General features: G+C 37.5%; 1 pseudogene; it reads left to right on the top strand.

Annotated features, from left to right (window-relative positions):
• Nucleotides 1-551: 551 nt before the first annotated feature.
• LOC118026637 overlaps nt 552-16407 on the top strand; it is a 17317-nt pseudogene continuing 1461 nt past the window's right edge.

Below are 16407 nucleotides of genomic sequence, written 5' to 3'. Positions count from 1 at the left end.
TTCAAAGAATGCTGATGGGAAAACTGGACAACAACATGAAGAAGAATGACACTGGACCACTTGCTTACACTATACACAAAGATTAACTCCAAATGGATGAGACACCTAAATGTCAGTCTGGAGCCCATCAAAATCCTAGAGAAGAACAGAGGCAGAGGCCTCTTTGACCTAGGTCATAGCAACTTCTTGCTAACACATCTCCAGAATCAAGGGAAACAAAAGTGAAAATGAACTCTTGGGATGTTAGAAAGTAAGAAGCTTTTCATAGCAAAGGAAACAGTCAACAAAACTAAAAGGCTACCTATGGAATGGAAAAAGATATTTTCAAATGCCTGATAGGTAAAAGGCTAGCATCCAAGATCTATAAAGAACTTATGAAAATCGACACCTAAAAAACAAAAAAAATAATCCAGTTAAGAAATGGCCAGAAGACACGAACAGACATTTCTCCAAAAGGACATACAAATGGCTAACAGATACAGGAAAGAAATGCACAACATCCCTGGGCATCAAGGAAGTATATATCAAAACCACGTTTGATACCGCCGTACATGTGGAATGGCTATATTAACAAGTCAGGAATCAAGAACTACGGTGAGGATGCAGAGAAAGGGGAACCCTCTTACACTGCTGGTGGGAATGCAAACTAGTGCAGCCACTCTTGAAAACAGTATATGTTCCTCAAGATGTTAATAATAGAGCTACGCTATGACCCAGTAATAGCGCTATTAGGTTTTTTACCCAAAGGATACAAACATAGTGATTTGAAGGGGCACATGCACTCCAGTGTTTATAGTAGCAATGTCCATAATAGCCAAACTATGGAAAGAGCCCAGATGTCCATTGACAGATGAATGGATGAAGAGGACAGGGTATGTATATATATAAATGCATATATATTCCATATATAGAGGCAAATGCCTCTATATATGGAATATTACATAGCCATCAAAAAAAAAAAAAAGAATGAAATCTTGCCATTTGAACCATTTGAAACAATGTGGATGGAACTAGAGGGTATTGTGGTAAGCTCAATTAATCAGTCAAGGAAATAGAAATGCCATATGATTTCATTCCTATGTGGAATTTAAGGAACAAAACAGGTGAACATAGGGGAAGGGAAGGAAAATTAAAGAAGATGAAAACAGAGAGGGAGGTAAATCATAAGATACCCTTAAGTATAAGAAACAAATGGAGGGTTGCTGGAGGGGACGAGGATGGAGGGATGGGAGAACGGGGTGATGGGCATTAAGGAGAGCCCTTGAAGTAATGTGCACTGGGTGTTATATGCAACTGATGAATCACAAAGTTCTACCTCTGAAACTAATATTAAAGTAAATGCTAATTAGACTGAATTTAAACAAAATAATTTTAAAAATGAAAGAAGTCACAGACATGAAGAATATATTAACTGAACTGAAACTTTCCATATAGCAGTTCCCATAGCAGACTGCATCTATTAATAGAAGGTAAGTCAGCAGAACTCATCCAGTCAAAGTATCAAAAGAAAAAAGAATTTTAAAAAAATGAACGTTGATTTCAGGACTTATTGGACATACTCGGGTCGACAGATGTGCCTGTTATGGGAACAAAGGAGAAGAAAAATTGAAAGGGACAGCCACCTTACCAAGAAATAAACCTGAACTCTTCCATAATATGGGGAACAAAATAGTCATCCAGAACCAGGAAGCCTAGGAATGACCAAAAAAGATGAATTCAAAGAGACAACAAGGCATACTATAGTTAAATTATTAAAAGTTCAATACAGAAGAGAACCTTAAATCAGCAAGACAAAAGCAAATTTTTATGCATAAGGGAACCCTCATAAAACAACCACCTGATTTTTCAATAAAATGGTAGCAAGCCAGAAGGGAATAGGACTATATAATCAGAGTTCTGGAAACAAAACCAACACTAGCAAACAAGAACACTCTACCCAACAAAAGCATTCTTCAGATTGAAAAAGAGATTTTTCCAGATTAAAAAAAGTCTTCTGATAAAAAGTCTTCACCACTAAATCAATCATAATAGAAATACTAAAGGGTAATCTTCAGACTGGAATGTAAAAATGCTATTTAGTATACAGAAAATAAATGAAAAGATAAAACTTTTTGGTAAAAGTAACCATGCAGGTAAACTCAGGATACTGTAACGTTGAAATGGTGATTATTACACCATTATTGTTATTATTGATTATTATGATTTTTATATCCTTGCACAAGTATTAAAAGATAAGAGTATTATGGATACGTATCTAATAATTTGTTATTGAGACACAGTGTGAAAAATGTAAAATTTGGGGAGGAAGAGTGTAAAATTTTAGAGCTTTGTGTGCACTCAGTGTTAAGTTGTTATCAGTTTAAAATAAACTGTTACCCATAAGAGATATTGTATTAAACCTTTAAAAATATTTTAAAAATCTTGATTTGCCAAAAATCAAAAATATATAATTAATATGGAAAAGTTTTTAAAAAAGGAATCAAAGCAAACCACTACAGAAAGATCATCAAATCACAAAGCAAGAGAGGATCAAAGAAGACAGTAAACAAAATAGCAATTGTACATCCACATCTATCAATAATTACTTTAAATGTAAATGAACTAAATTCTGCAATCAAAAGACATAGAATGGCTGAATGGATCAAAACTAGAATTATATGCTGCCTACAAAGGACTTGCTTCAGCTTCAAGAGATACAGAGAGGTAGGCACATGTGTGACGCAGTTGGTGGCATCTGCCGTTGGCTCATGTCATGATTCCCCGGGTCCCTGGGATCGAATCCAGCTTCAGGCTCCTTGCTCGGTGGGGAGCCTGCTTCTCCCTCTGCCTGCCGCTCCTTCCCCTGCTTGTTCTCTCTCTCACAAATAGGAATGAATGAATGAATGAATGAATGAATGAATGAATGAATGAATGAATGTAAAACCTTAAAAAAAAAAGATACACAGAGGCTCCAAGTAAAGACAGAAAAAGAGAGAAAGCTATTCCAAATACATGGAAATCGAAAGAAAGCAGGGATAGCTATATTTATATCCTCTTTCCCCAAAAAAGGAATATAAGCCGGGGATTCTGGGAAATAACAGTGAAGGAAGAACATGTAATCTGTCTCTCAACCTGAATAGTAATCTCTTAATCTATTAGAGTTCTAACTATGTTTGAACTCTGGATTCTGTTGAAGATTTGCAACTTCCAGAGGAAAGGCTTGGATGATATATTATGGTTAGTTTTTATCAATTTCATCTCTGTGTCGTAGAAACTACCAATCTCTTACCCCAGCCAACAGGAGAATCAGCTGTTGCTCAAGCAGTTTGCACATAGAGCTTGCAGGATATAGGGTGAGTAAAAAGGACTTTTGTCCTTCAAAAATTTTGCTGATTTTTGGGATTTTTTTACTGATTGCTGACTCCTGTTTCCAATCAAAGAGGTGTAAAGAGGCAGACAACCATTGTTGTTCCCTCCTCTCATTGTTACATGCCCATCTCTTGTGTTGAATTGACTTGCAGGAGATTAGAGGGCTACTGCTCTCTTCCCGCAGCCTTTTTCTTCTCTTTTAGCCTTTCGGGAGCCAGATATTAAATACAAGAACATTCCAAAACCACTGCACATATTGAAAAAATTAGAATGTGTCTGTGAATGGCCAAGGAAAGAATCAGAAGAGACATCAGAGAACTTTAAGTTTGCACCTCAGGCAGAACTTCAACACAGAGAGAGCCAAAAACAAAACAACAGCAAAAAATAACAGTAACAAACCCTGAGGAATAGGAGAATCTGATTTCCAGAATTTCAACATTGACAGATTGAAATATCCATTGTTAAACCAGAAAAAGCAACAACAACAAAAACAACAACAAAACAAACAAACACACACACACACACAAGACTGAAATGAAAAACCGTAGGGCATACCAAGAAACAGGAAACCACGGTCAACTTAAAGGACAAAAAATAATTTAACATAACCTGTCCGGAAAAAGACCTAATGCCGAATATATTAGGCAAAGACTTTAAAGCAACTTTTCTAAAAATGCTCAAAGAACTAAAGCAAGATGTAAAACAGGGAAAATAAACAATGACATGTGATCAAAATCACAAAAGAGACACGAAAATGAAAACAAAAAGAAGTTCTGGAGCTTAAAATTCTATTTCACTACAGAGATTCAAAGGCATATATGAGCATAAAGAGGAACCAATGAACCTGAAGGTAGGACAATGAAAATTATTTAGTCTGAGGAACAGAATAGATAAAAATAAATAAATAAATAAATGATAAATAAATAAATAAATAAATAAACAAACAAACAAACAAACAAACAAATAAATAAATAAATAAATAAAAAAGAAAAGAGACTCTTGGACCTGTGGGACACCATAAGCGGAACAACATAAACATTGTTAAAGAGAAAGATTCAGAGGGTACTTGAAGAAATAATGGCTGAAAGCTTCCCAATTTTATGAAAGACATGAATATAAACACCAAAAAACTCAACAAACTCCAAGTAAGAATAAGTTAGAGGACCACACAAGATACAATTTAGTCAAAGTTTCAGAGACAAAGGCAGAATCTTAAAAGCAGCAAGATTAAATCAATGCATCACCTACAAGGGAATTTTAATAGAAATCTAATATCAAAAACTTGGCGGACAGAAGAAAGTGAGCCAATATGGCAGAGTGCTTAAAGAAAGAAAAACTGTCAAACAAAAATCCTATATTCATAGTTAAGAGTCCGTTTCTTAGTTTGCCTCTCTCTCTCTCTCTCTCTCTCTCTCTCTCTCTTTCCCATTGCTTATTTGTTTTGTCTCAAATGGAGCTAGGTGGGAGGATAGGTAAAATAGATGATGGGGATTCAGGAGTACACTTGTGATGAGCACTGAGAAATGTATGTGAGTGTTGAATCATTAATTGTACACCTGAAACTAATGTTACACTGTAAATTAACTATACTGGAATTTAAATAAGAACTTAAAAAATAGAATCCTTTATCCAGAAAAATTGCCCTTTAAAAGAAAGGGGGAAATCATGAAATTCCAAAACTAACAAAAGCTGAGGGAGTTTATGACCACGACACTGCCCTGTTAGAAATGCTGAAAGACTCCTGCAAGGGAAAATGAAAGGACAATAGATAGCACATCAAAATCATATGGAGAAATAAAGATCTCAATAAAAGTAAATATATCGGCGATATAAAAACTGGTCTTATTGTAACACTGGTTTCTAAATGTACTTTTTGTTCTCTACATGACTTAAGAGATTAATTGTAGAGAACAAAATGGAGTCTTTTGTGTCAGGCAGAAGCCTGTATCAAGCAGGTGCCTCTGTCAAGCAGTGACACAAGGAGTTAAGGGTACTGCAGCTAGGACATGTTGCTGGGATCAGCAGCAGCTGACATCCCAGGACTGATAACAAGGAGACCCAGAGGAGGTCTGCAGGGCCTCTTTAAAAATTAAAATAAATCCCTTTTAAAAGAAGAGAGTTTGTGCAACAAACTGTCAGACTCTTCAGACATGACCTCTGTCTGACCACTTAAAAAAGGCAACAGTCAGAAGGGGCTCTGCCCAGTTGGCCTTCAAACAGAACTGAGATCCTTCACTGCTTGAACGTAATGAGCTCTAAGTGCCCAGAGGTGCCAGAGACTGGACCCAGGCTTTTTCTCTAATGCATGTCCACAGACTGACTTTGCCTTTGTTTGGTTAACCTCCTACAACTTTCTCCTATCCTGTTTGTTGTGTGGCTTGTCTTATTTCCTGTTCTATGTACTGTGTAAGATGCCAAGTTTAATCATATGGTGAGATGTCACTTGAGTTGGAATCCTGAATTTGCTTTATCGTTGTGATTAACCTTGCTTTGTGACTGAATAAAGTTGACATTGTAGAAATACACAACTCAGGGGTGCCCCTTCGTAGCATGCTCAAGACAGTAATACATTTAAGGAGAACACTACTAGAGTAAAATCTAGTATTATTGTAACTTGAGATTATAACTCAAAATGTCGAGTTCATCATAATTTTAGAAGGCTAAACCTTTTAAAAGTATTTTCAGGCTATATTCCTGGGCATATGATGTACGAAGATGTGAATTTTTTTCATCAACAACTGAAAGTGGGGGGAATGCATTGTTAAGAAGCACAGTGTTGTATATTATTGTTGTTAAAGTGTTGCTGCATTGTATGTTGTTATACAGTGAATTGAGGTAAGTTTCATTTGGATGTAGTAATTTTATTATGTTAAAAGTAATACCCATTGTAAACACAAAAATATGTATAGAATATACCAAAAAAGAGAATAAAATCAAATGTAAAAATTTTACTCCAAAAGTTTAACACAGAAAGCAAAGATGACAAAAATAAATTCAAAATGAAGGAAAACCTAAATGTGACACCTGAAACCATAGAAATGCTACAGAAGAACAGAGGTAAGAATGTCTTCAACATAGGCCATATTGGGGAACTACAAATCAAAACCACAATGAAATACTACGTCACAGGTGGAATGGCTAAACTTAACAAGTTGGGGAAACAACACATGTTGGCAAGGATGCAGAGATAGAGGACCTCTCTTACACTGCTGTTGGGAATGCAAACTGGGGCAGCTGCTCTGGAAAACAATATGGAGTTCCTCAAGTTGTTAAAGATAGAGCTACCCTATGACCCAGGAATTGCACTACTAGGTATTTACCCCAAAGATACAGATGTAGTGAAAAGAAGGGACACATGCACCCCAGTGTTCATAGGAGGAATGTACACAATAACCATACTATGGGAAGGGCCCAGATGTCCATTGACAGATGAATGGATAAAGAGGATGTAGTATACATACATATATCTATATATCTATATGGATATCATCTATATCTATCTATCTATCTATCTAATCTATCTATCTATCTATCATCTATCTTCTATCTATCTATATATATCATATAGTAACATGGAATATTACTCAGCCATTAAAAAAAAAAAAAAAAGAATGAAATCTTGCCAAACGTGGATGGAACTAGAGGGTATTGTGCTAAGTGAAATAAGTCCATCAGGGAAATACAAATGTCATATGATTTCATTCAAGAACCAAAACAGATGAACACAGGAGATGGGAAAGAAAATTAAAATAAGATGAAAACAGAGTGGGAGAGGAATGGTAAGAGACTCTTAAGTATAGGAAACAAATGGAGGTTCTTTGAGGGGCGATGTGTCAGGGGATGGGGCTACTGAATAATGGGCATTAAGGAGGGTTTTGATGTAGTAGAATAAGTACTGGGTGTTATATGCAACTGATGAATCACTAAACATTATCTCTGAAACTAATAATACACTGTATGTTAGTTAAATTGAATTTAAATTAAAAATAAACAAACAAAATGATAAATAAAATAAAATAAAATGAGCAGGCTGAAACACTTTTTTGTAGTTATATCTCCTGAAGCAAGGGAAACAAAAGCAAAAATGAACTATAGGGACGTCATCGAGATAAAACGTTTCTACACAGCCAAGAAAACAATCAACAAAACTAACAGCCAACCTACAGAATGGGAGAAGATATTTGCAAATATCTTAACAGGTAAAGGGCTAGTATCCAAAATCTATACAGAAGTTATCAAACTCAACACTCCAAAACCGAATAATCCAGTTAAAAATGGGCAGAAGGCATGAGCAGACATTTTCTCAAAGAGGACACCCAGATGCCTAACAGAAACGTGAAGAGATGCTCAACATCACTCATCATCAAGGAAAAACAAGTCAAAGCTGCATTGAGATATCACTTCACACCTGTCAGGATGGCCAAAATTAACAACACAGGAAATAATGGAGGTTGACTCGGATGTGGATAAAAGGAACACTCCTACCCTGTTGCTGGGAATGCAAACTGGGGCAGCCCATATAGAAAACGGTATGGAGGTCCCTTACAAAGTTCAAAATAGAACAATGGTACCTGTAATTCATCCAAAGAATATGAAAATACCAATTCAAAGTGATACATACATCCCAATGTTTATAGTTGAATTATCTGAATTATCTACAAGAGCCAAATTATGGAGAGAGCCCAAGTGTCCATGGACTGGTGTTTGGATAAAGAAGAAGTGGTGTGTATGTAGTAGACCTCAGCCATAAAAAATGAAGTTTTGATATTTGCAATGACATGAATGGAGCTAGAGCGTATTATGCTAGGGAAAATAAGTCAGAGAAAGGCAAATACCATACGATTTCACTCCAATGTGTAACCTAAGAAAAAAAACAAATGAGCAATGGGGAAAAAAGAGAGGGAGAGGCAAACCAAGCACCAGGATCTTCACTGCTGAGAACACACTGAGGGTTACCCGAGGGGAGGTCATGGGTGGGCTGGGTGAAATAGGTGAAGGGGATGAAGGGGTGCACTTGTGCTAATGAGCACCAGGTGAGGCGTGGAAGTGGTGAATCATTACATAGTACAACGGGAACTATTATTACACCCTATTTTAAATAACTGGAATTTATTTTTTAAATTTTTTTTAGAGATTTTATTTATTTAATTGACAGAGACAGATAGTGAGAGAGGTAACACAAGCAGGGGGAGTGGGAGAGGGAGAAGCAGGCTTCCCGCCAAGCAGGGAGCCTGATGCGGGGCTCGATCCCAGGACCCTGGGGTCATGACCTGAGCCGAAGGCAGTCGCTTAACCAACTGAGCCACCCAGGCGCCCCTAAATAACTGGAATTTAAATAAAAGCTTAAAAATATAAAGTTGTTAAAGATCTTAATACAGTATAATTTTTAATGACAAGAAAATCTGTAAGCTTTTTAGTGAAACTAATTTTACTGTCTATTCTGAGTAACTACCTTGGCTTCTATTTTGGTCTGTAACTGTGATAAGCAGAAAGCCTATATCATAGTGTTGTTATGATGAACAACAGATTATCCACGCAGAACACTTAACATAGTACCTGCAGTAATGAAACCCTCACAATATATTAGCTTATCTCTGGCATTCTTGTGTCTCCAACATGTAAAATGGATATTAACAGGAAAACTGAGGTATCTCTAAGTTTATTGCAGCATTATTCACAATAGTCAAGATACAGAAGGAACACAAATGTATATTGATTGATGAATGGATAGGGAAGATGCAGTATACACAAACATACACACACACACACATATCTGTGTCTATATATATGCAATTGAATATATATACATATTTGCAGTTGAATATTAATCATAAAGAAGAATGAAATCCTGACATTTTGCAAAGCATGGATAGATCTAGTCAGTGAGAGAAAGACAAAAAGCATAACATTGCACTGTTATGAGGCATTCATGAAATAAAAAAATAACAAAGAAAAAAGGGGACCAAACCGCCCCCCCAAATAAAGCCCCCAAACACTTAACTACGGAGAACACACTGATGGTCACCAGAGGGGAGGTGGCTGAGGGATGGTTGAAACAGGTGATGGGGATGAAGAATGCACTTACCATGATGAGCACTGAGTAATGTATAGAAATCTTGATTCACTACATTGTATACCTGAAACTAATATAACACCAAATATAAACTACACAGGAATTCAAAAAAATTAAAATAAATAAATAAATAATTTTAAAGAAGAAAACCTGAGGCACAATAAGATTTTCAATATTTTATGTGAGTAAACAGTGTTTCATATCAGGCAGTACTAAACAAAATCATTAGTAATGTTCTCTGGATAGGATCAGGTGAAAGGTTTTTCTAAAGAAGACACCAAGCAAAGCAAGGACATTATTTGAGAGGCAATGACTTAAATGTTTGGGAAAGCCTACTTAAATGCTTGTGATTGGTTATTCTTAAGTTCCAAGTTCTTGACTTTTAGGCATTTGGAGGAATTGACTCTGGCTTGGGTTTGTTTCTTTCTGATGGCCGCCAAGGCATTAGAAACACCTAAACATAGTTGCCTGTTTAAATACTTTAACAGGGAAAAGCCCATGACATGTTTATTATGATCCTTTTTGGTCACAATATTTGTTAATTCGTGATTGCATTGGATATATGGAATTACATCCGAAAGGACGTATCACCAAAATGCTTTAAAAATTTTATACTGTTTTTTAATAATTGGATTCAAAACTCACTTTAATTTTTATCCAGCTTATTTAGGATTTAAGTGACATATAATGTGTGTAAGTTTAAAGGGAAAAATCAAGTCTTTTTCTTCCTCTTTGAGGGAACGTGATTTTTCCCTCCTGTGATTCTCCCTTACTTATTATACACACACCATGCACATTGTGACACTTCTGGGGGCACCTGGGTGGCTCAGTCAGTTAAGTGCCTGACTCTTGGTTTCAGCTGAAGTCATGATCTCAAGGATCGTGAGATTGAGACCCATGTCAAGCTCTCCATGCATTGCAGAGTCTGTTTGAGGTTTTCTCCCTCTTCTTCTACCCCTCTCATCACTGTCTCTCTCTAAAGTAAAATAAATAAATCTTTTAAAAAGATTGTGAAATCTCAATGTGGTTTTGATTTGAATTTCCCTGATGGCTAATGATGAACATTTTTTCATGTGTCTGTTAGCCTTTTGTATGTCTAATTGGAGAAGTGTCTGTGTATGCCCTCTGCCCTTTTTTTTTTTTTTTACTTGACTGTTTGTTTTTTTGGGTGTTGAGCTTGAGAAGTTCTTTGTACATCTTGATACCAACCCTTTATCTGTAGTGTCATTTGCAAATACCGTCTCCCATTCGGAGGGTTGCCTCTTTGTTTAGTTGACTGTTTCCTTTGCCATGCAGAAGTTTTTTTTTTTTTCCTTGAGGAAGTCCTAAAAGTCCATTTTCGCTTTTGTTTCCCTTGCCTTTGGAGACGTATCTTGAAAGAAGTTACTGTGGCCGCTGTCGAAGAATTTATTGCCTATGTTCTCCTCTAGGACTTTGATGGATTCCTGTCTCACATTGAGGTCTTTCATCCATTTTGAGTTTATCTTTGTGTATGGTGTAAGAGAATGGTCAAGTTCATTCTTCTATATATATCTGTCCAATTTTCCCAGCACCACTTAGTGAAGAGACATTCGTTTTCCCAGTGCATATTTTTTTCCTGCTTTGTCAAAGATTCAAGAGTTGAGGGTCCATTTCTGGAGTCTCTATTCTGTTCCATTGGTCTATTTGTCTGTTTTGTGCCAATACCATGCTGTCTTGGTGATCACAGCTTTGTTATATAGCTTGAACTCAAGCAACGTGATGCCCAGCTTTGTTTTTATTTTTCAACATTTTCCTTGGTGATTTGGGGCCTTTTCTAGTTCCATCCAAATTTTGGATTGTTTGTTCCAGCTCTGTGAAAAATGTTGATTTTATTTTGATAGGGATTGCTTTGAAAGTGTAGATTGCTCTGGGCAGCATAGACATTTTAATAATGTTTATTCTTCTGATCCATGAGCTAGGAAGATTTTTCCATCTTTTAGTGTCTTCTTTAATTTCCTTCATAAGTGTTCTGTACTTCTTTTTCTTTATTTTTTTTTCAAGATTTTATTTATTTGACAGAGAGAGACACGGTGAGAGAGGGAACACAGCAGGGAGAGTTGGAGAGGGAGGAGCCAGCTTCCCTGTGGAGCAGGGAGGCTGATGCAGGGCTGGAACACAGGACCCTGGGAACATGACCTGAGCTGAAGGCATAAGCTTAAGGACTGAGCCACCCAGACGCCCCTGCTCTGTACTTTCTAGAGCACAGACCCTTTACTTCTTTGGTAAGGTTTATTTCTAGGTATCTTATGGTTTTTGGTGCTATTGTACATGGAATTGATTCTCTAATTTCCTTTTCTACAGTTACGTTGTTAGTGTATAAGAAAGCAACTGATTTCTGTGCATTGATATTGTATCCTGCCACATTACTACATTGCTCTATGAGTTCTAGGCCTTTGGTAGTGGAATCTTGTGGGTTTTCCACATAAAGTCTCATGTCATCTTTGAAGAGAGAGAGTTTGACTTCATCTTTGCTCATTTGAATACCTTTTATTTCTTTTTGTTATCTGATCGTTGATGCAGGACTTCTAGTACTACTTTGAACAATAGTGGTGAAAGTGGGCATCCTTGTCGTGTTCCTGATCTTAAGGGAAATGCTCTCAGCTTTTCCCCATGGAGAATGATATTCACTCCGCAGTGAATTTTTATAGATGGATTTTTATAGATGGATTTTAAGAACTTGAGGAATGTTCCCTCTATCCCTACACTCTGAATCAAGAAAGGATGCTGTCTTTTCTCAAATTCTTTTTTCTGCACCATTTGAGAGGACATGTGGTTCTTATTTGTTCTCTTATTTATGTGTTCTATCACACTGATTGATTTGTGAATGTTGAACCACCCTTACATCAAGGAATAAAACCCACATGGTTGTGATGGATCATCCTTTTAGTGTACTGTTGGATCCTATTAGGTAAGATCGTGTTGAGAATTTTGGCATGCATACACATCAGGGACATTGGTCTGCAATTCTTTTTGATGGAGTCTTTGCCTGGTCTTGCTATCAAGTTAATGCCGGCCTCACAGAAGGAGTTTGTACGTTTTCCTTCTGTGTTTTTTTTTTTTGTTTTTTTTTTTTCCCCCTTGAAACAGCTTCAGGAGAACAGGTGTTATTTCATTAGCCATCATGGAAATTCAAATCAAAACCTCTTTGAGATCCCACTTTACACCAGTTAGAATGGCAAAAGTTGACAAGGAAAGAAACAAACGTTGGAGAGGTTGTGGAGAAAGGGGAACCTTCTAACACTGTTGGTGAGAATGCAAGTTGGTACAGCCACGTTGGGAAACAGTGTGGAGGTGCCTCAAATAATTGAAAATAGACTGACCCTATGACCCAGGAAATTCACTACTGGGTATTTACGCCATAGATACAGATGTATTTTTAAAAAACGGCCATATGCACCCCAATGTTCATAGCAGCCATGTCCACAATAGCGTAAATGGAAGGAGCTGAGATGTCCTTCAACAGACAAATGGATAAAGAAGATGTGGTCCATATATACAATGGAATATTACTCAGCCATCAGCAAGGATGAATACCCAACTTTTTAATCCACATGGATGGAACTGAGTAGTATTATGCTAAGTGAAGTAAATCCAACAGTGTTAGACAATTATCATATGGTTTCACTTTTTTGAGGAACATAAGGAATAGCATGGAGGAAATTAGGGGAAGAAAGCAAAAAATGAGGGAAGAGAAATTAGAGGGGGAGATGAACCACGAGAGACTATGGACTGGGAATGAAATTGAAGGTTTTATTGGGGAGGAAGGAGGGTGAGGGATGGGCGAGCCCCTTGATGGGTATTAAGAAGGTCATGTGTTGCATGGAACACTGGGTGTTATATGCAAACAATGTATCATGGAATACTACTTCAAAAAAAAAGATTATTAAAAAATAAATGAAACAAATTTAAAAAATAAAAATAATTGTGACACTTGTGGTTAACAAACATGTTTTTTTTTTCCCCCTAGAGCAAGTAATTCTCTAGAATAACAATGGAGTGGCCTCTGATTTAACTTAATTTTGACACTATCTGCATGGAGATAATGTCAGTTCCCACAGCTGAGCTAGAAATTGCTGCACTTAATTCGGGCTCCACACACAAGCATGGGTTATCATATGCTTCTGACTGAACATCTGCAATTTGGAAGTTCCAATGACCCTCTTTTAGAAGCACACAGGGCAGAGATGCGCCTAGCCCTGGGTTCCATCTCTGGGAGTGTTGTGGCACACATAACCGGGGAGGCTACAGTTTTTAGCAGCACAGAAAAAAACGGAGACAGTGTGGCTTGGAGAGCTCATTGAAGAGCAGACTGTGATTTATGTGCTCTGGGAGATTTGGGTGTGGTCACTACTGCTCTGACTCTCAAAAGGGACACAGAAAACCACCAGGGGAAGCTGCCAGAGAACAAAAGCTCAAAACCTGGTTTTCACTGAGCCTACCCCACCATTTAGGGAGCAGAGCAATTCTGTCCAAGCAGGGTGGCCTGAGGAACAGAGCAGCAGGGCCCTCCCTCAGATGACAGGCTGGAAGAACAAGAGGATGACAGCCCTAGGGTCCCTATAAAGCAGGTGCATCTTGCTTGGGTTATGGTTAATATTTGGGAATTTGTACATCCCCTCAAACACCCTCCAACAGAATGACTAAGAGGAGGAACCCCCAACAACCAAAAAAGTAATCAAAGACAATGGCCTCTGCCACAGACATAATGGATATGGATATATGCAAGATATCAGAGATAGACTTCAGAGAACAATTATGAAGTCAATATCTTGGCTTGAGAAAAATATTAGCGACAATATAGAATCCTAACTGCAGACATGAGGTCTAATCAGGCTGAACTTAAAAAGGCAATGCCTGAAATGCAGGCCAAACTGGATACTCTGAATGCCAGGGAAAATAAGGCTGAAGAATGAATTAGTAATCTAGAAGATAAGATGACAGAAAAGAAGGAAACTGAGGAGGACCGGGGAAAACAGCTTAAGTCCAAGAGATCAGAGTGAGATAAATTAAGGATGCCATGAAAGATTCCAATGTCAGAATTATTGGGATCCCTGAGGAAATGTGGAGAGAGAGGTGTCTAGAAGATACCCTTGAGCAAATTGTAGCTGAGAACTTCCCTAATCTGGGGAAGGAAAAAGCATTTGTGGCCTAGAGGCAGAGAGGACCCCTCCCAAGTTCGATGCCCCAACATATAATAGTCCAATTCGCAAATCTTAGACCCAAGGCTGTCATTCAGAATGGATGGAGAGATAAAGAGCTTCCAAGAGCAGCAGAAACTGAAAGAATATGTGATCACCAAGCTAGCCCTGCAAGAAATATTAAGGGGGTCCTATAAGAGAATAAAGACACCAACAGTGATAGAGACCAGAAATTACAGAGACAATCCATAGAAACAGGGACCTGCACATCAACACGGTGGCACTAAAATCATATCTTTCAATAGTCACTCTCAACATGAATGGCCTAAGTGCTCCCATAAAATGGCACAGGGTTGCAGATTGGGTAAAAGATAGGACCCATCCTTATGTTGTATACGAGAGACTCATTTTGAACCTCAATATACCTCAAGACTGAAATTGAGGGGAAGGAGAACAATTTTTCATGCCAACGGACCTCAAAAGAAAGCCTGGGTAGCAATTCTCATATCAGACAAATAAGATTTTAAGCTAAAGTCTGTAGTAAGTGATACAGAGGGACACTGTATCATTCTTAAAGGGTCTATTCAACAAGAACATCTAACAATTGTAAATGTCTATGCCCTCAACATGGGAAGAGCCAACTACATATGCCAAGTGTTAATCAAAATAAAGAATCTTATAGATAATAACACATTAATAGTAGGGCCCTCAACACTCCATGTCAGAAATGGACAGATATCTAAGCAGCTGATCAAAAAAGAAACAAGAGCTTGGAATGATACATTGGACCAGATGGACTTCATAGATATATACAGAACATTCCACCCTGAAACAACAGAGTATTCATTCTTCTCGAGCACACACAGAACTTTCTCCAGAATAGACCATATACTGGGTCACAAAGCAGGTCTCAATGGACACCAAAATACTGAGATTGTTCCCTGCATACTTTCAGACCACAAAGCTTTGAAACTGGAACTGAATGATAAGAAAAAAATTTTGGAAGAAATTAAAACACTTGGAAGTTAAAAACCATCCTGCTAAAAATGATTGGATCAAGCAGTAAATTAAAGAAGAACTTAAACAATTCATGGAAATCAATGAGAATGAAAATCCATCAGTCCAAAACCTATGAGATACTGCAAAGGCAGTCCTAAGGGGGAAATATATAGCCACCCAAACCTCACTCAAAATAGTAGAAATATCCCTAATGCACAAGCTGACCTCATTCCTAAAGGAACTGGAAAAGAACAGCAAATAAAACCTAAACCAAGCAGGAGAAGAAAAATAATCATGATTAGAGCAGAGATCAATGAAACAGAAACAACAACAACAACAACAACAAACAGTAGAACAGATCAATGAAACAAGAAGCTGGTTCTTTTAAAGAATTAAGAAGATCAATAAACCACTGGCCAGACTTATGCAAAAGAAAAGAGAAAGGGCCAAAATTAATAAAATTATGAATGAAAGGGGAGAAAGCATGACTAACACCAAGGAACAGGAAGCAGTTATAAGATATTAATATTAGCAACTATATGACCTTAAATTAAGCAACCTGGCAGAAATGGATGCCTTCCTGGAAATCTATAAACTACCAAGACTGAAAATGGAAGAAATTGACAACCTGAACAGACCAATAATCAGTAAAGAGATTGAAGCAGTGATCAAAAACCTCACAAAAGAAAAACAAAAACAAGGAGGAAGGGAAGGAAGGAAGGAGGGAAGGAAGGGAGGAAGGGAGGCAGGGACGGAGGGATGGAGGAAAGAAGGAAGGAAGGAAGGAAGGAAGGAAGGAAGGAAGGAAGGAAGGAAGGAAGGAAGGAA

The sequence above is a fragment of the Mirounga leonina genome, unplaced genomic scaffold (assembly GCF_011800145.1).
Source record: "Mirounga leonina isolate KUSES-001 unplaced genomic scaffold, KU_Mleo_1.0 Mir_266, whole genome shotgun sequence".
Lineage (NCBI taxonomy): Eukaryota > Metazoa > Chordata > Mammalia > Carnivora > Phocidae > Mirounga > Mirounga leonina.
This window is presented reverse-complemented; position numbering and strand designations above follow the sequence as displayed.